The sequence below is a fragment of the Camelus ferus genome, chromosome 9, assembly GCF_009834535.1.
Source record: "Camelus ferus isolate YT-003-E chromosome 9, BCGSAC_Cfer_1.0, whole genome shotgun sequence".
NCBI lineage: Eukaryota > Metazoa > Chordata > Mammalia > Artiodactyla > Camelidae > Camelus > Camelus ferus.
Window position 1 is genome coordinate 36,512,670 of NC_045704.1, and position 19,882 is coordinate 36,532,551.

Below are 19,882 nucleotides of genomic sequence, written 5' to 3' on the forward strand. Positions count from 1 at the left end.
CACGGAGGCACAGAGCTGCTGGGTCACCTCCCCAAGGTCACACAGCAAGTGTGTGGTAGAGCTGAAATTGAACCGGCTCCAGTGTCCCACACTTACTCGTAAGCTGGACCCAGAGACACAAATTTGCCACCACTGACTCTGCAGTTTCTGAGTGGTCCCTCGGTACCAGCCCTGTCTCAGAGCAGAGAAACAGGTCCCTGGGACGGGTGAAGATGCCACCTTTGTTTTCTTCTTATTTTCACTGAATTTAGTATTTATAAGCCTTTTTTTTTGTCATTACCATATGAATGAGTGGGGATGGCCAACTGTCCAGTTTGTCAGGGACTGAGGCATTTCCTGGGACCCAGAACTAAAACAGACAGTCCTGGGCAAATAGAGATGATTGGTCACCCCAGGGGTGCAGAGCTGGGCTGTGCTTTCTGAGCGATTTCCTGGTGCTGGGCATTTGGACTGTTCCCAGCTCTTGGAAGTTAGGGTTAGGCAGCCCTGTGAACCCAGCTTGTCATGGGAGCATCCTTTCCTCAGGAGCCCCTCCCTGGTCAGAAGCCCAGGTTCTCAGGTTCCTCAGAGAAGATGTTCAGGACTTAAACCCACTTTCCAGACCTGTCCGTCATCTGAGCCTATAGGTCAGCTGGGGTTTGGGACAGGGCTGAGGGGAGGCAAGAGCCATTGGTGTGTTGGAGCCTGTTTGTACTGGCTTGCAAGAGCTGGTTGTTGGTTGGTAAACACAGCCACTATTAGGAATTAAATAACATAAACTTAATTATATTAAAAATAGCAATAAATACTCAAAATAGACTACTGTCTAATTATGATGTCACATTTTGTTATTATCTATTGATATAGGTTGAATTGTGACCCACCAATCCATTCATACGTTGGAGTCCTAACCCTCAGTATTTCCATTTGTGACCTTATTTGGAGATGGGGATCTTTAGAGAGGGAATCAAGTTTATCTGAGATCATTTGGGTGGGCCCTAACCCAATATGACAGGTGTCCTTATAAAAGGGGGACACTTGGACACAGACACAGGGAGAATGTCATATAAAGATTAAGGCAAGAGATTAGAGTGATGCTTCTACAAACCAAGGAACACCAAAGACGGCCAGTAAACCACCAAAAACTAGGAGAGAGGCATGGAACAGATTCTCTGTCACAGCCCTCAGAAGGAACCAGCCCTGTTGACATGTTGATCTTAGACTTCCAGTTTCCAGAACTGTGAGACAATACATTTCAGTTGTTTAAGCTGCCCAGTTGGAGGTACTTTGTCACGCACGGGAGCACTAGCGCACGAATCATCTGTGCTCTTGTGGTTATTGACATCCACTGCTCTGGTACAGTAGACATGCTATAGAATGGTGAGCCACAGCACATCTTCTCTCCAATTCCACAGTCAATGCTTGTATCTTGAAATTGGCTGTGGCAGGAGTGTTTACACCATGGAGATCTGCAAATGCTACAAACTGGGCCTTGATTTATTTTTTTGCTGACTATCTAGATAGACTTAAGGAAGTGGTGGGGAAAATGTTAACAAGGCACATTCAATCAAGTGTGTCACATCTGTGGTCATCACATCATGAACAGCACAAAACAAAGGAAAACTCTTATCCCATTCAGCAATGTATTCAAAAGCAATTATCTGAGTCAGCAAGGATTCCAGTATTCAAGGACTATTATCCCATTCAGCAAAAAATCATTCATGTCATCGACGAACAAGTGAAGTTCCAACATGTCTTCATTGTTTCACTTTTGTCTTGTTGATGTAAATGAAAATATCAATATTTATGTCCGAACAATTTGTAGAGAGCCAGAAGTTACAACTTAGCTCTCGATACTAGTGTGATATGGGAGAGGCCTGTTCTGGACCCCAGGCTGCAGAGGGCTGATGGGTAGATAGACAGACAGACTGCCTTCCAGCTCTGTGGGAACGAACTACCCTGGGTGGACCAGAGTCAGTGTATCCCCCCTACAGGAAATGGGAGGCCGCCCCGCTCTCTGCCTGGAGGAACTTCTGCAGGGTTCCTGCTTGGTGCCTAGTTACCTCTATTAGTAGCCTTGACCTGGTCAGGACAGAGCCTAATCCTTTAGCTACTCTTGTTGAAATATAAATTGATACCCTCTGACTGGATAAAGAAGATGTATATTTATACAATGGAATACTATTCAGCCTTAAAAATGACAACATAATGCCATTTGCAGCAACATGGATGTTCCTAGAGAATGTCATTCTAAGTGAAGTAAGCCAGAAAGAGAAAGAAAAATACTGTATGAGATCGCTCATATGTGGAATCTAAAAAAAAAAGAAAATAAATACAAAACAGAAACAGACTCATAGACATAGAATGCAAACTTGTGGTTGCCAAGGGGGAGAGGGGTGGGAAGGGATAGACTGGGAGTTCAAAATTTGTAGATACTGACAGGCATATGTAGAATAGATAAACAAAATTATACTGTATAGCATAGGGAAATATATACAAGATCTTGTGGTAGCTCACAGTGAAAAAAAATGTGACAGTAAATATATGTATATTCATGTATAACTGAAAAATTGTGCTCTACATTGGAATTTGACACAACACTGTAAAATGACTCTAATTCAATAAAACAATGTTAAAAAAAAAAAAGAAAAACTCTAATTTAAGTTGACCAATTAAAGTAATTCTGTACAACCCACCCCCCCAAAAAAATTGATACCCTCTTCCCCTGCTTAAATCCACCAACAGTTTCCCACTGCTCTGGGACCAAGATTGCACCTCCCTCCTTGTCTTCACAACCCTGCTCTTTGCTCTCATTTCTCTTGCCCCTGTGCTCCAGCCACACTTACCAGCTGCCTGCTTCCCCAACACTCTGAGCTCATTCCCCACTCTGAGCCTTTGCACATTTTGTTCTTTCTGCCTGGTACTCTGTGCCTCAGGCCCAGTCTTTCCAAGGCCGACTCTTCCTCATCCATCAGGACCTTGTTACAAGAAGCCTTCCCTGATTACTTGACTAAAGCAGGTCCCTGTTGCATGCCATCTCTGCCTTTATGTTTTTTGGTTTGCTGCCTTCATTGCCTTTCCATTATATGTAATCATTTTTCTTCATACTTATTAAATTACTCTATTAATTATTTCATTGATTTTCTTTTATCCCTTACCCCATCAAGCTATAAACTCCATGAAAGCAGAGGTGGTGGCTGTCTCATGTCCACAGAGCCTAGCATAAGGCCTGGCACTTAGTGGGCACTTGGAAAATGTTTGTTGAATCAATGAATGAAATACTTTTACCAAGAAGTTGCATAGAGATACAAATCATGGTCCAACACAGATACGGGTTCAAATCCTGGCTCTGCCACTTATTGGTGATATGCTCTGGGGTAGGTCACCAAATCTCTTTGGGCCTCAGTCTTCTTGTCTGAAATAATAGCTCCCCTCTGTAGGGTTGTTGTGGGGATTAAATGAATCAATCCATGCAGAGTTTAAGGAAAGGGCCTGGCACAGAGAGGTGTCAAGAGAATTGGATGTTAGTATTCTTGTAGGTTAAGTGCTATAGGACTTTTGAGGTTTTGGGGCTTGGGACAGGCTGCCCCCAAATGTGCCACACTGGCATATTGATTATTTTGGACTAAAGGTGCTTGAGAAGCAGCTGATGCAAGAAGAAAGCTCTGACCCCTTTCCATCCGCCTGAAAGCAGGAAACAAATCTCTCATGTGAAAGGTGCCCTTCTTGCCTCTGGAGCTGGAAGGACATCCTTATCGCCAGAGATAGGGAATTCAGGGTCCAGAGGCCTGGATGAACAAACCTTGTTAGTTCTTTAATTTATTACCCCAGGCCTAAACTCTGTTTAGATTTTTCATTAATTAAGCACCTACACCTAAGTTTCTTTGTCCTGTCAATTCCTCACAAATTTCTCTAAAAAGTTTAAAACTGCCTGCTTTTGCCACTTCTTAGGTCCCATTTCTCAGACCTCACTGCACACAAATAAAAATTTGTTTCTTTTTCTCCATTAATCCATCTCGTGTTAGTTTTATTATTAGTCCAACCACAAGAACTCAAGAGGAGTGGAGGGGGAAATTTCCTCCTGCCTGGCAGAGGTTCGGAGGCTGACTTCCTGTGGGGAAGGATGAGAAAACTCCAAGAGGGCTTCTTGGAGGAAGGGCATTTGAAATCGGCCATAAGGGGGGCAGAGTGGAATTTGTCTGGGCAGAGATGGGGGTGGGGATATCAGGAGAGAGGATGGACGCCTGGTCTCAGTAAGAGACCCATGGGCAGGTCAGGGCTGTGCTGGGGCTGTGATGAGACGCCTTCCGTTCTTTGCCTAGAGCTAGGCCAGGCATGCGCTGCCCCATTCTAGGCCCACAGCTCCTGCCCCCACAGTCTTGACATCTGGTTTGTACCCATTTCCTGTGTTTGGTTGCTACCCAGTGAGTGCAGACTCGACGGAGACGTGGGGAGGCCTGGCAGAAAACGCCCCAGGAGGACGTGACTCAGTTGCCCCATCCTGACCCTGGTAGGACTCAGTCAACTTAACCTGGAGAGGCCCCCTGAGACTGCACAAGGACAGCTCCTGCGGTGTCATGGAATGCCAGGGTTGCAGCCTGATGCTGCTGACTCATGTGGGCTTGGGTGACTTGCTCTCTCTGGGTCACCCTCAGTCTCATCTGTAAAGTGGGGACAAAACCCGTCAGAGTGGCTAGGATGGTGAAATGAGCCTTTTGGTTGGCAAAGTGGTTTCAGAGTGGTTCCCTGCCCCAAGTCTCCTCATGTAATTTGAAAACACTGCAGGATTGGTTCTCATATCATTCCCATTTCACAGATGGGAACACTGAAGCTCAGAGAAGGGCCCTGATCTGCTCAGCACCACAGAGCCTGTGAGCGACAGACCCAGGACTGGAACCAGTTCTCCTGATCCTCAGACAGTGTAGATGGTGACTGGGTACAGATGGAACCTAGAGGGTATGTGACCAAGGATGCAGATGGTGGAGCATGAACTCCTCATGGGAAGCAGGATAATGCCCTTGGCTACCTCTCTACCCATCCCAGCACAGGGAGGGCCGTGGGCTTGTAAACCCACATCTGGCCATGGAGGTCACCTACTTCTAGATGTGACCAAAAAGGAGGAAGAGCCCAGTGCCTTTCAATACAGAGGCAACACTGAAGACAGGAAAGGGCCTTATAGAGTAAGTAACTTGAACTCCCCTCTGCATTTGGATGTGGCGAACATTGACTGAGCCCTGACCACGTGCCAGCCACTGTTGGAAGCACTTAGCATTTTCTCATTTAATTTTCATGACAACTTCATAGATTGATGCTGCCATCACCCCCATTTTGTAGATAAGCAAACCAAGGTGAAGGGAGGCAAATTGACTGGGAAGTGGAGCTGGGATGCCCTACCCAGTCTGCTCTGGAGCCCCATCCCCAGTCACAGCTCTGCTGCCTGCCCTGTTGGCATTTTATTTTTGAAAATGTAAGGAAGGTCTTGGCACCAAGGAATTACTCTGCAGTTATCAGTTTAGTGAACACATATGTGAATTAGTAAAAAATGGCCCACATGAATAACCTGTAAGTAGAAAATGATTTTAGAGAACTCTGAGTCCTCCCCACAGATGTGACAAGTATCTTTTCTGTAACACTCCAGCTGAGCATGACCTTGGTTTCCCCTGGAGATGGGGAGCTCACTTCCTGACTTTGTGGATAGCACTAGCTCTCAGAAGGAGCTTGGAGACTGAGACTGAGGTCCTGCTAGAGCATGAGATGTCACAACTAGTGGCCCTTCATGCCCCTCCACACTTCCCCCTTACCCTGACAAGGAAGGGGTCTGTATTTCCTAAGGATCCCCACTGAGTGGGGGTGCAGATGAGCAGAGGGAGAGTGAGGTTACCCAGGATCAGATAAAGGGCCCAGTTCTGGATCCGACTGCCTGGGTATGTCCTCAGATGTGTCACTTAACACTCGCCCCATCCCAACCCCGCCTTTATCTGTAAAACCCACATTAAAAAGTGGCTCCTACCTCACAGGGTATAGCAAGGAGTTGATGGGATAATCCACAGGTCCTAGATGGGGATCCTTGAGACCAAGCTCCCAGCCCCACAAGTGCTCCTCAGACAGCTGCTCTGTCAGGGCACTTTCCAGACCCTATCCATTCTCCTATCTTTGCCTCTGGAAGGCAAGCAGGGCGAAGGCCTGTTTTCCTTTCATAGATGGCCCAAGGCGCAGAGAGAGGTTAAGCAACGTCCTCCAAGTGCACCCAGCCCAGAGCTGCAACCCCAGCCGCTCCTGCTCACCTGACAGAGCTTGGTGATTACATCACAAGCCAGGGCCCTGAAGGCAGAGTAGTGGTGGGGAGGTTAGAGTGGGTGTCAGGAGTGGGGGAGTCACTGACGAGTATACAGGAAGTCACTGGGACTCCCCTGGTGTCCTTATTGGGACGGGTGGCATCTCTGGGGCCATGGGTATAGATCTCAGGGCCCTGGGGAAACTCTGGGGTTTTAGGGGTCAGGCTGTCTTTCTGAAGGCTGGTTTCTCTCCAACACCCCACCTCTCCTGGTATCCCTTTATCTGTGGCAAAGCATCTTGCTGAGCAGAGCAGGCTCGTATGCCCATGGTCAGAGCAGAGGTCTTATCGGCAGTTGGAAATTTCCCCAGGTGAAGAGAGGGAGGTAATCTGGGGCTGGGAACCCCAGTGAGGTCTGGGCTAGCCTCCAGGAATGGATCTGAGCTGTGGCCAACAGTTAGATCCTCCTGCAGGGGACTGGAGCTCTCCAACACTTCACCAGACCTGAATCCACCCTTGTTCCCATGTGTCCATCTGTCCATCCATCCTTCCTTCTTCTCCCTGGGCTCATCTCTACCTCGATTCCTTCATTCAGCCATGCTGGGCTGTTCCTTAAACACACCAAGCAGCCACCTACCACAGGGCCTTTGTGTGTGCTGTTCTTGCTACACAGAATGCTCTCCAGACATCATAAAGTCTACCTCCCTTATCACATTTAGACTGTGTCAAGTGTCAACCTTCTCAGAGAAAATCTAAGCCAACCCTCCCTCCTCCATCATTCTCTTTCCCCTCCCTTTGTTTTATTTTGCCCCATAGTTCTTACCACTGGATGTATTTCCTATTTATATACTTATTGATTTATTATGTGTCTCCTCCAGCTCTAAGAAGGCAGAGATTTTTGTGTTCTGTTCACTGCTGTGTCCCCAGTGCCTAGGTGAGTGCCTGGTACACAGTAGGCCCTAAATGCATGACTGAATCTGTCCACCTGTCTAGCCTTCCATCCATCCATCATCTATTTCTCATCCCTACTTTTTCTCCTTCACCCACTGGTCACCCAGAATTTTCCTACACCAGTCCCTCTGCTGGGACTTGTGTTTGGTGATCTGGCAGGACACACAGACAAGGAAAGAAATGATTCTGACACTGGGAGATGGGCCCCAGGTGAGGGGGACCCCAGAGGGCCATGGGAGACACAGTCCAATGAGGAAATGAGGGAAGGCTCCCAAGGCACATGTCTGTACACTCAGTGCCTCGCTTGGGGCTGGCCCACAGCGGCTCCTCACACAGACTTTGTCAAATGAATCAACAACTGTCTGGATGGCTTCTTGGAGGAGGTGGTAGCCCAGTTCTCAATATTGTGGATATTGGGGGTGGGAGTGGGAACCAGAGCCACCTGAGGGAGTGGATGCCTAGTGTGAGAACTCTGAAAGGCTCCCCCGGAGAACGGCTGGTTTCAGGTGAGGTCTGAAGTGTGGCCCAGGGGCCATGAAGGCAGGGTTGGGGGAGAGTGGTCCAGGAGGAGGCTGGGATGTTTGTGCCCCGAGCCTCCGTGGGGGCCTCGCAGGTGAAGCAGAGCCTGACTGGACCACTCTCCTCTGTACCCCCAGGATACCTGGGGCAGCGGCCCCTAATCCCTTCCTAGGAGGAAGCTCCTATCCCTGCCCCAACGCTTTGTCTGTGTCAGCTCCCCTTTTATGTCTTACAGGAGGCTGGATGTTCTGAGAGTGGGGCCCATGTTCGTCCCATTCCCCTGCACCCCGACTTCGCCTTTTGCCTCCAGCCAGCTGCTGGCTCTTGGCTTGTTTTTATTACAAGCAGGTGAATCTGGACCCAGGCTTTAGGTGGGGCATGAGCTCAGAGAGGAGGCAGCGCTCACTCGCAGAATTGGTAATTATGCATGGGGTTCGGGGCAGCAACTCCCAACAGCCCTGGGGAGGGGGGCGCTGAGGCTCAGAGACATTCAGCGACTCCCCCAGCTCATCCAGGGTCCGTGGTTGGGCCAGCCGCCCACTGTCCCTGTGTAGAGGTGCTGAAAGCCCATTAAGGGCTGAGGTGAGGTGGGGGGGACACTCAGCACCCAAGGGATCAGGTCAGCCCCTGCAGGGAAACTCAGGAATGAGAGAGGGAGGCGGCAGCACAGCCATGGGGCCAGCCGGAAATGGGGCAGGACAGGCAGGCGGAGCCACACCTGGGGCCTCCTGCCCAGACAAGCTCAGGCTGGGTGCCTGTGATCCCTGGAGGAGGTGAAAGGGGAGGAGGCAGCCTAGGCAGAGTCCAGCCAGGGGCCTGCCCAGACCTGAGGTAAGAATCTGCTGTTCGGGGTGGGGGACGGGGTGGGAAAGGTGGGAGAGTGTGGCTCCCAGCCTGGCCCACTTGACCTTGGCCGACCCCCAGGTCTAGTTCCTTGCCTGAAGGCATGTATGAGGCCTGGCCCTTGGCCTGCTCAGGGTTTTGGGCTGATCCAAATCAGGAGGCTCTGGCTATCCTGGGTTTACCCCCGGCCACTCTGAGTGTGGGCTGGCTGTGCTTATGTGGTGGCCATCTTGGCACAGGGAAGCCAGCAGGGTGTGAGGTGTATTCCCTGTGCTCAGATGAAGAGACTGGAGGGCTGGGGGCCAAGGGGAGCCTGCAAACCTGGGTGTTTAGATGGGGAGGCAGGAGGCCTGCAGCCAGTGTCTCTGCTGGCTTCCTCTCCCGGTGCCTAGAGCCTGTTTCCAGGGATCCCATGGGAAACTGGTTTAGGAGTTGGTTGGCTCAGGTTGTTTAACTTTTGATGAGGATGAGGGCAGTCTCTCCAGGTGAGTGGGGACAGGGCCCAAGCCTGGGGGTATATGCCTGTCCCTCTGGCCAGGACAGGGTCCTTCCGCCTCTCCCCAGCCCCCCTACCCAGCAGTGCAGCCCTCCCCCCTGCCAACCCCTGGCTGCCAGAGGCAGGAGGTGAAAGTCAAACTGTTCCCCGAATGGTCGCTTGCCTGCCCTGGGCCAGGCCTCTGTGGTGAGACCCCGAAATGGTGGCCCAGGACACAGCAGGGTCAGGGAGCCATCGTGGAGGAAAGGGCCAGCCCTGCCAGTGCCTCTTGTGGGACCTCCGATCAGGCTTTCCTTCTCTGGGCTGTTTTGCTGTCTGCCTCGAGGGAGGTGGGCAGAAACAGGTTTGAGAACAAAGCAGGGAGCTGGAGTCTTCCAGCTTCACCTCCACCCACACACGCTTAGTCTCCTGGCCCTACACGGTATCGACAGAGGCTGGGGGCTGGAGCTGGGAGGGGGCCTGGCATCTGGCCAGCTCTTTGCCGACCAACTCGGCTCCCTGGGGTGTGTGGGTGGTCAAATGGGCCCCTCATGTTCCCTCTGTTAATTAGGCCGCCCCTACTAATGAGTGTCTGTCATCCTCACCCCATTACACCTCCTGAGCCATCTGTGCCCTAGCACTTACGAGGAGGCCCCCCCCGGGGGGGGGTCCCTGGGCAGAGGCACAGTTTGGAAAGCAGTGCTTCTGGGAAGCACTGGGGGCATCTCCTGGGGTGAGGCTGGTCTTTCCACAAAGTGCACCTGACCATTTTACCAAAAGAGAAGTGACGGCAGCCCTGGTTTCCAGGGAAGGACACTGAGGCACCCTCTTAGGACTCCTCAGGTGGGTCTCCTGCAGCAACACCTTCGCATTGTTCTCTGTTGGGCTTCAGTAGGTGTGTGTATGGAGGCGAGGCGATGTGGCAGTGGGGTGCGTGGGGAGGTCAAGGTTGAGAGACTGGGCCCTGGGGAGCCTGTGGCAGTCAAGTGAGATGGCACATTGTCACCCCAAGACAAAGTGAATCCTGCTCTCTTTGCCCACTGCTGTGCCAATTTGTGGGTAGTCACTCAACCTCTCAGGGCCTCATTTGCCTCCCTTGGCATGGGAGTGACGATCCTCACCCTTGACCAGAGCCACCTGGCCCAAGTCTTGTGCATTGGAGCAGCTGACACCCAAACTTCACAGACCAGGGCTGGGGGCGCTGCTGACAGAAGGGGTACAACCATGGAGACATCAGCAGCAGCTGGGATGGCCTGTCTGGGCCCTCTTGTTCAGGAAGGGAGACTCCTATAGAGAAGGCAGAAGCCTCTTCTGTTCCCCGAAGGGGGGTAATTTGCATTGAAAGAGAGCCTGGGGTAGTGACAGCACCTGTTACTGCCCTACTCAGAGGCCCTGGCTACAGATGAGCCTGTGTGTCCCCGTTTTACACCTGCAGACACTGAGGCTCAGAAGCTCAGGTCTGGATAGTTTGATGCCAGGACCCATGCTGTGCTGTTTGGAAGACTTTGGGGGCAATGCTGGGAGGAGTCTAGGTGAGTTGAGGGGCAGTTTGAAGCCTCCCAATCACTGGGTCTTCCCCAGGCAAGGCTGCCTCTGATCAAATCACTCAGGGTTCTCCCAGATATCACGCCGCCAGGAAGGGCTGCATTTCTGGCTTCCAAGGCTGAGTGGTGAGGCACCACCCAGCCTACCGGCTCCAATCCCTTGAGCTGCAAAGGGACGCCTGGTACTTACAGATGGCTAGGGTCTCACCTGAAGAAATTAGGCCTCTGGGTTTCCAGCCCTGCACCTGCTTCCCCACAGCAAGAGTGGCCCAGGCGGGCAACATGGCAGTGGGGTTGTGGAGAGGCCTTGTAGCTTGTCTGTGGTGGGCCTGCCTTTGCCCTGGGCTCAGAGGCTTCTGAAGGCTGGAAGGCAAGAATGTGGCCAGAATGACCTTCCGGGCCTGTTCTAGCTGGATCCAACCCTCCTGCCAAGTGTACTTGGGGGGCTGGGCTGAGATCAGACATTCTGTCATGCCTAAGGAGAGGGGGCGGCTGCCCTGTCTACCTCCTATCTCGGGTAGCTGGGCACCCAGGCGTGTCTGCCTTCTGGGGAGGTCAGCAGGAATGGCCCTTGGAGGCCCAGCCAGCCTGAACTTTGTCTGAGGACCTCTGTTGTGTTCCTGGGTGGGAGCATGGTGACCGTGGAGGGTGGGGGATGTCTGTCTGCGTGCCTGCCTGTCTGGGGCAGGCCCAAGGACACTTCTTGTTGACATGTGGTAAAGATGCCACTGGAACTGGGAAGGGGGTATTGGGAGAGGAAGCAAGCCTTGAAGTCAGATCCTGTGTGACCTTGGGCTGGGCCCCCTCCCTCTCTGAGCCTCAGTCTATTCCTTCAGCAAATGGAGAAAGCAAATCTTCTATAGGACTGTGGGAGAAAATTCAAGTTGAGTACACAATAAGAGCTCAATAGTGGCACATATGCTCTGAGTCTGAAGCCTTCAGGGGGTCAGAGTGGAAAGAGGTCAGTGATGGAGATAGGTGTGGACACAGGAGCTGGGCTGGTATCCGGGGGTGTCTTTTTCCAGACCATAAGCCCCAGTGCTTTTGAAACCTGATGCAGGTAAATGTGGGCAGGGCACCTGCCTGGGCTCCACCCCCGAGGGAGTCCAAGGGTGTTAAGTCTGTCCTTGGAGTACCAAATAAGGCCTCAGAAAACCAGCTTGGACCTGGGCGGTCTCTGCCTTCTGCTGGCCTGGCCTTTCATTTCTTAACTGGAGCTGGCATCAGCCTCTTGCACCCAAGCCTGGGCTTGAATCTCCATGAGACTTGTCCCATTTTAATGGCTGATGGTGTCTCTAGCTATCCCTGTGTCTTGGGTTTGTAAGGCTCCCTGCTCCTTCTCCAGCTGGGGGATGGGTGGTGGGTGAGAGAAGCAGGCCTAAGGCACACAGTTCCCTTTGTGAGGGCGGCTGAGTCACATGGGCAATGCCATCCCCCCAGGCGCTGGGGTGGCTGTGACGGGAGTTGGCGTTATCATGGGACTGCAGCCGCCCCCACTCCTTTGGCCAGGAGGCTTTCCCACGGGAATGAACAGGGAGGTGGCGTGGAGCACGGGCCACAAAACATGTGGGCCAGGTCACAGGACTTGGATTCGAGTCCTGGCTCTGCTACTGATGTGCTGAGAGGCTTTGGAAAAGTGCTCTGAGCCTCAGTTTCCATCTCTGTTAAATAGGAACAATCATCACTGTTTATAGAGACAATGGACATGAAAGGCCTTTATAAACTGTTGAGTGCTGGGCCTTTGGTATCTGATGTTGGCCAACATTTGTTGAGCACCTACTGTGTGCCAGGCATGGTGCTCGATGATTTATGAGGCCACTCAGCTTGCAAGGGGAGAAACCTGGACCTGAACTGTTCTTGTCAATAAAAACCCACCACCATGCAGGCAGTGTTTGCCCGTGACTCTTCCCGCAGGTGGGCACAGCTCTTCACTGTTTGCAAGGCTGCCCTGGTGAAGGGTTAGAGATGGAGAAGGGTGAGGCCTCTGGGAAGAAGCCCCAGTGTGTCCTTGCACTCGCCCAAGCCTCTGTCACTGTGTGTACCATGGATGTCCCGTCTTCCCTCGTGTCCTGGGAACTACGTGCCCTCTCACCTCCCTTGTGGCCCCATCTCTGTCTCCTTTGCAGCACACGTCTGGAGGCCCAGCCACAGACCAGCTGTATGGCCTTGGCTGAGCTACTTCATGTCTCTGACATGCGAGTGGGACACGGGTTCGAGAGGATGAAATATGAAGGACCCACATAGAGCAGAGCGTCTTACACAGTGAACCCTATGGACTCAGCTGCTATAATCAGTCCTGTTGGTACTAACAATAGGTAGTGTTGTGACTAATAATAATTTATTTGGTTTCTCTCCTCTGACTCCCAGAGCCCTCTGGGGGCTTTATGGTGCCAATAACTGACTCCCCAGGGTCACCATGATGTGAGCCGGGCTGATCTCTCCACCCCCTGGCACCTGGCTCAGTGCCCAGCACATAGTAGGTCTCTGAGAAACCTGATGAGAGTGCAGGCAGAGCTTGGCGGGCCACCTCCTGCCCTGGCTGGGCCACCCCATAGGCCTTTCGTATGTGGCCAGAGTGGCAGCTGGTTCTGGGCTTCTGCGTTCCTTGCTCGGACATCCAGCCCGGAGAGCCCCTGCCAACTGCAGAGAGAGTGGTGCTGCCGACCCTCCACCCGTGCCTTGCTGGCCAGCACCCTCTGTGGTGTGTGTGTCAGGTGAGTGACTGCTGTCCAGCTGGCCTGGACCCTGGGGAACAGCTGAGGCTGCCCCAGTGACCAGCTGGCCTTGCCCTGAAGGACAGACCTTGGGGAAACCGAGGCTTGGAGGTGGCAGCTTTCCCAAAGACATGGCATGTAAGGGACTCCCCATCCTTTTTTGGAAAGCTTACTTCTGCTCTCTCGTTTCTTGGCCTCTAGCATGGGCCAGCCCCTCCTGCCCCATCAATGAGGTAATAACCCCTGTGACCCTGGGAGGGAGCAGTGGACTAGACATGGACCCAGTGGCCACAGAGCCCACCTGCTCCAGGCACTGGCCACAGTCTGGATGGCAGGCTGACTGCCTGGAGAAAGCTCTGGCCTGGGGGGCCTCCCTGCACCCCAGTGTATAGCTTTATTGACCTTCCTCCTCCCTGAAGCTTGATTTATGCAGGCAGGTGAGGGGTGGACTTCACTTGCAGTGACCCCTCGCCTCCTAGGCTGCCTTAAAGAGCTTCCATTGATGCTGTATTAGGTGACTTTTCCATGCCACTATTCTAGAATGCAGATCCCTGTGAGAGAGAACAGACCTCAGTGCCCTGAGCATCCACTGTGTCCAGAACCATCTCCAGAGGCCTGGGAAGGCTGGATTCATGAATGGTTAGGAGAGCCAGCTGTGGAGCCAGACCACCTGGGCTCCTGTCCCAACTCTGCCCCTTCCCAGCTGTGTGACCTTGGGCAAGTTAATTCTCTTTTCTGGGCTTCATTTCTCTTTCTTCTTTATCACCACATTCACTGCAAATGTTGACTGAAAGCATATTAAGTGCCAGGCACTGTTCTGAGCAACACGTTTTCCTGTGGTGCAACAGCAATGGCACCAGGGAAGAGTCTGGAATGTAGTAAATGATCAGTAAATGTAATCATTATTATTATTACTGTTGTTATTATTGCCGACATCACTTACCCTCATTAGGTTGTGAAATCCTTATAGCATCTGTGATTTGGGAATCATTTGTTCACATTGGAGGGAGGATGGGGAGTCCCCACCCCACAGGGCAGGCTGTTGGGCCATCTGAAGCTTCCTGACTCTCAAGGTGGCCATGAACCTTAGCAGTGGGAGGGGACTGCTGATAGACACCAGTGGCCAGAAAATGGGGTAGGGGCGTCAGCCTATTTCAAAATTTCTCTTTTTGAGCTTTTGGAACCACCAGCAGTGGCTTCTTACCTGGGCCTCAGTTTCCCCTTTGGCAGAAGGTCACACGTCTGCTAGGTTTGGACTGGCAGGTCATTTCCAGACACCCGTAGGGGGTCTCAGAATCCAGAACTTGAGTCTTGGAATGTTGAAACCATGAGTGCTTGGGGAGCATTGAGATGAGTCCCTTTGCTGGGAGGACTAAATGAGGCTCAGGGAGGAGTCAAGGTCAGGTGGCCAGTAGTGCATGGCCTGGCTGGCCACATGCCAGGCTGCTTGACACCTCCCTTCCCCAGCTTGCCTTCCGCTCTGCCTGTCAGCGCCGACTCCTGCCTGCTGCCAAGGAGGCTGGACTTTCCTTCAGGAAGGGGCAGTTGTCGCCTGGGTCTGGGGGGTGGGGGCAGCATCTGGGCGGCCTGTTGCCATAGCAACCCTGGCCTCTCTCGGGAACTTTGGGGAGAACAGCTCTAGGGAAGCGCCAGATGGAAGGCGAGGAGGCAGAGATATCTCCAACCAGGATCCATCCATGAAGCTTGGCACCTGTCTGCCTGGATGTGTGGTGAGGCTGAAGTGCCCCCTTGCCCAGCGCTGAGTCATGGGCATCCCCCCCAGTATCCCTGCCTCAGCTCTCTCAGCCCTGCCCCCTCCCAGCCTCCCTCTGAGAAATCCGTGACTCACGTATGGTCCCGTCATCCCCAGCAGAGCTAGGAGGAGGGAGGAGCCCAGCTGGGGCAGAGGGGGGTGTCCCCCCCACCAAAACACACTCAGGCACCTCCCCCGGCTCCACACTGGCTGCCTGCCTTGCCCTGCTGCAGGAGAGGGGCTGGGAGCCTCCACACCACAGGCGCTCTCTCAGCAGTGGGACCACAGCTGGCAGGTTAAGCCTCGGCGGTGGATCTTGAAAGGCAATTCAGCTGCCTGGCCCCATGCGGGACCTTCTAACTGTCACCAGGTACCAGATGGAGGGCATGAGAGCAGGAGGGAGGAGGGATGGGGGTGTGTGCGGCAGAGGGTGGGGCGGTGGTAGACCGGAGAACTGAAGTCTTGGTAACTGGTTCGGAGCTAGCCCACATGAGCAGTGCTGTGCGGGGTCTCTAGAGTTGGGGGTGGATGGACAGGGAGATGCCTGGGAAGGGGATGGGGCCCCAGAGGATGAAACTTGTCAGAGCCACTAGCCAGGGAAACTGAGGCTCAGAGTCATAGAGTCACTGGGCCCAGCAAACTGGGGTCTGCTCTCTGGGTAGTGAGATAACCATCCTCTCCTGCTCCCATGTACAGATAGGAGAACCAAAGTTGTGAGAGGCAGGGGGCTTATCCCCAAGGCCACAGAACAAGTCTGGGGATAGAAAGCCAGGATCTGGCCCCAGGGAGGAGAGGGCGCCGCAGGGGACTAGGCACAGGGCTCTTGCAGCCCTCACCTGCAGCTACCTGGGGGCTGCGTTCAGGGCTCCCAGTGAGCTGGGGACAGTCTGGCTCTTCATCACCCAGGCCACCTTTGGGAGGAGATGGTCCTGGAAGTAGGGTCTGAGCATGGAGGACCTGGGATTAGAGAGAACACCCTGGGAACCAGTGGCAGTAGATGGGGAAGCAGAGGCTGAGGACTCGCTGCTTGCCAACTGCCAGACCCCGGGCCCCCATCTGCCTGGCACAGATAGGGCCTCCCCACCGCCAGTTCCCACCTGGGGCAACTGCTGGTTCTTGTCCTCCCTGCCTCCCCAACCAGCCTCCTTCCTGTGGGACTGAGTTGGGGTCTCCCATGGCCCCATGGGAGGAGGCTGGTGTTTTTTTTTTGACTGAGAGGGTTGGGGAGCATGAACTGAGGCAGGGCCCCCCTCTACCTACCCCACTCCCACCCTGCCTGGAACTGCTCTGCCCTCAGCTAGGTAGCGTGGGGAGGAATAGCCTCTGTGGCTATAGAGGGCCAAATACATTATTCTTATAAATAATTATCCAGCACCTATAGTGTGCCTGGTACTGTTCTAGGGATGGTGGACATGGCAGCGAATGAGACAAATAAGGTGTTTTAGAACTCATGGGTGGTCCAGACCCAGAACCAAGGCCCTGCCCACTGCCGCGGATTTCCTCAGGACTGACTCCTTGGGGTTGGAGACTGAGCAGGAAGAAGCGTCTCCAGTCAGTGAGAACTGCTGGCTGCCGGGGGTCCCATGGGGTCTTCACTGCCCATGTCCAGGGATGGGACTAGCTCTTGGGGCCAGACCTGACCCCCCTTTGCTGCAGGGGCCCCAGGGACCTCAGTCATAGCATCATCATGTCCACCTTGCCTTGCCTCTCCCTCTGGGCCCCCGTACTAAGTGGGCATATGGGGGTGATCATAGCTGTCCTGCCTCCCGTGGTCCTGGGGCTCGGCTCTGAGAGTGTTAGGTCATGAAGGACACCACTCCAGGTGTGGTCTGGGATGGGGAGGCTAGGCAGCCTGCACTGTTGTTGCCACTTCTGTTCCCTGGGCCACTGGGCAGGGCCCAGTCAGCATGGCTGGGACATCCTCAACTGGTCAGGGACACAAACAAACAAGACAGTTAGGATCTGAGGCTGGGGAGTGAGATAAGCTTGCTAGAAGAGGAGGAGAGAACTCTCCCACTGGGAGGACCCAGAGGCTCTGCAGAGGGCATAGAGGCTGGCCATGGAGGCTGGTGGTGAGGGGAGGCGGGTTTGGCTTGCGTGTATGGAGATTGGGGTGGGGGAAGGTAGCATTCCTGGCAGAGGACACTACGTGGGAAAAGTTTTGGGAATGATGAGAACAGGGGTGGGGGGGTGGGGCAGTGATGGCACTGGAGATCTGGCAAGGGTCATTTTTGTGGCCTGAATGCCAGGCCAGCAGGTCCCAATCTGCTCTCAGGGGAAGGGGTGATGGGAAGTCTTGGGTAGTACTGCAGCCAGAGGGTTGGGGTGGGGTTGGGGTTGGGGTCTGGGTGCCCAGGCTGCCACTGCAGCTGGATGGGGAGGGCAGGGTTGTGAGGCAGGGCTGGCCTGGCTGCCCTAGGCCTGGGCTCAGGGGGCTCCAGGCTCCTGCTTGGAGGACAGCTTCATGGCTGTGAAGACAGAGGTGGAAGGGTTGGCCACTCAGCCCAGGAGAAAGACGGTAAAAGAGAAGGCAGAGCTGTGGCCAGGTCTGTGCGTTGTGGGGTGGCCTTCCTAGCAGGGCCCAGCATGACAGAGATGGGAGGGGGAGGGCAGGGACAGCCCTCCATGTGGCCTCAAGTGGGCCACATGGACTATGCTCCAGCTGAGCTGGACCTCAGGTCACTTCATCTTCAGTAAGAGCTGCCTGTGAGTCATGAGTGGTAGGGGCCACACCCATGTCAGGGATGCAGTGAAGAGTTGGGTCAGGGATGGTGAGAGGATGGGGGTAATGTGACAACACAGCCCCAATTCTCAGTGCCGCCGCCCTACCAAGAACCAGAGGAGGCTCAGCAACCCTAACGCCAACCAAGACTGGCCCTCAATCTGCCTTCTGACTCACAGCAGATGGGGCATCACGTGAGCAAACCCAGCAGCGGGGGGGACCAGGACCCCAGGGACCAGGCAGATGGCAGGTGGGGGCAGGGCAGGACTGGCACAGAGGGGCCTTTTAAATGGGGTGGGGGCTGGTTTCTGGCTGTGCCTTAGCCTCCCCAGGCTTGCCCTCCACTGGTCTGTCCTCACGTCCCAGCAGGAGTTCCTTGAGGCCCCCTGGGAGCCCTGCAGATACAGGGTCAGGCCAGGGCTGCTCTGGGGAGGAGCTTGGGACACATGCTTTCTGAGCCCTTGTGGGTGCCTGCCTGGACACAAGTGGGCTGAGACATCCCTACAGGCCCCTCAAGATTCAAACTCTCCCTGGTTTCCTGGTGGGTCAGCTGGGCTAGAACAATCCTGAACCTTCCGGCCCTCAGCCTCTGCCAGGCCCCGTGCTTAGTGCTTTACAAGCACCTTTATGCCTGTGAGGCACGAGCTCCTGATGTGCACTTTAGAGACAGAGGACACTGAGGCACTGGAGGCTTACACAGGAGTGACTGCTCATCGTGGGGGCTCCAGAGTCTGGGCTCTTATCCACGGTGCTCTCCTGCCCCCTCACTGGGGAGGGGGCCTCTTGGCCAGGCCAGATTCTGTGCTGGGGACCAGAGGACATGTGGCCTTGTCTCGAACCCCATCCCTGCCATTGCCAAGCCCATGCTTCTCTGGGGCGACAGGACCCTCCGAGATAGGAAGGCTGATTGCCTGGGGAGAATCCTGGCTTTGTTAGTCTCTGGTTTTGTGAACTTGGGCATCTGGGCCTCATTTTCCTCACCTAGAAAAAGTGGATAATGATGTCTGTACTTCAGGGGACTGTTGTGAGCCTTAATGGAGTGAAAGTGTGTACAACAGCACCTCACCCATATGTCAGTCTTTATTATTATGATCTCCCCCTTGGGCAGAAGGGGAAAATTAGGCCTGGAGATAATGTGTAATAATTTGAAGAGTCTTCTTCCTGCCTCCCTGCCCCAGGAGAGCCAGAGCACCTGGGCACCAGGAGGACCCACCCCCTATCCCCAGCCTGACTTGTGCTTTGTCGCGGAGGCCAGTGTGGTGGGCATCAGGCTCCCAGGCTGGCGCTGGCTCAGGTTCTGGCGGTTTGTGGTGCACTTGACGGTTCCAGGCAGGCAGAGATAAAAGCTGAGCCCTGGATGAACTGGCAGAGCTTTCAGGCACCAGTGGACAGGCCTCTGCATTAGAGGGAGACGGCTTGGGGGTGGGGGCCTCTCTGTCCAGTAGCCAGTCCTGCTCCGGTCCCCTGAAAGACTGGTGGTTATATGGCTAGTGGCTCCAGCCTGGCTCCCTGAGCTCAGGGCCACTTAAACTGTCTCCAAACGAGCAACAGTGGCAGACCAGAGCCACCTCTGCCATCTCTGCTCTCCCTCCCAACCTCAGGCCTGTGCCTTCCTGCTCCCAGAAGCCCTAACCTTGTCTCTCTAGGCCCACAGGGGAAAGCAGAGGGCTTCAGAGGCTCGTATCCTGCTATCCAAGGTCACGACCTCTGTAGACCTCAGTGTCTTCACCTCTACGCAGAGATGACACTACCACCCCTTGGCAGGGCTGTTACTGGAATTTGGGGAAAATGGCTGCAAACTGTGTACTTAGCACAAAGTTCAGCTTGGACAGGTCCTTCCTAAGCCTCAGCTGAAGGTTTTGTTTCAGGTTTGGTCACAGGGCAGTTCAGGTAGAACTAAGTTCAAATCCTTGAAAAGTGAACTTGAGCAGGTGGCTTAATTTCTCTAAGTCTCATTACCTTGGCTGTAAAATGGGCATAAAGATACTTGAGTCTCTCATATCTACATGAGACCCTGTGGGATTATCTGAGACAGCCCCATGCTGCAGTGGCCCATAAGCAGTAGACCCCCCTCTCCAGCTGTCCTGGTCCTTTGCCCCTCCATCGCC

At 53.8% G+C, this 19,882-nt stretch overlaps 1 protein-coding gene across 5 annotated transcripts in view; it reads left to right on the forward strand.

The window, feature by feature from the left end:
• Positions 1-8,479: 8,479 nt before the first annotated feature.
• ADGRG1 (adhesion G protein-coupled receptor G1) overlaps positions 8,480-19,882 on the forward strand; it is a 38,956-nt gene continuing 27,553 nt past the window's right edge. The window contains exons 1-2 of one of the 5 annotated variants that reach the window (XM_032486406.1): positions 14,892-15,029; positions 15,173-15,422. The gene's annotated coding sequence lies outside the window, so the exon portion shown is untranslated. Of the gene's footprint in view, positions 8,555-14,890; positions 15,030-15,101; positions 15,423-19,882 lie in introns of those variants that run through there. The other 4 variants (XM_014555107.2, XM_032486407.1, XM_032486408.1 and 1 more) reach the window with 4 other exon arrangements.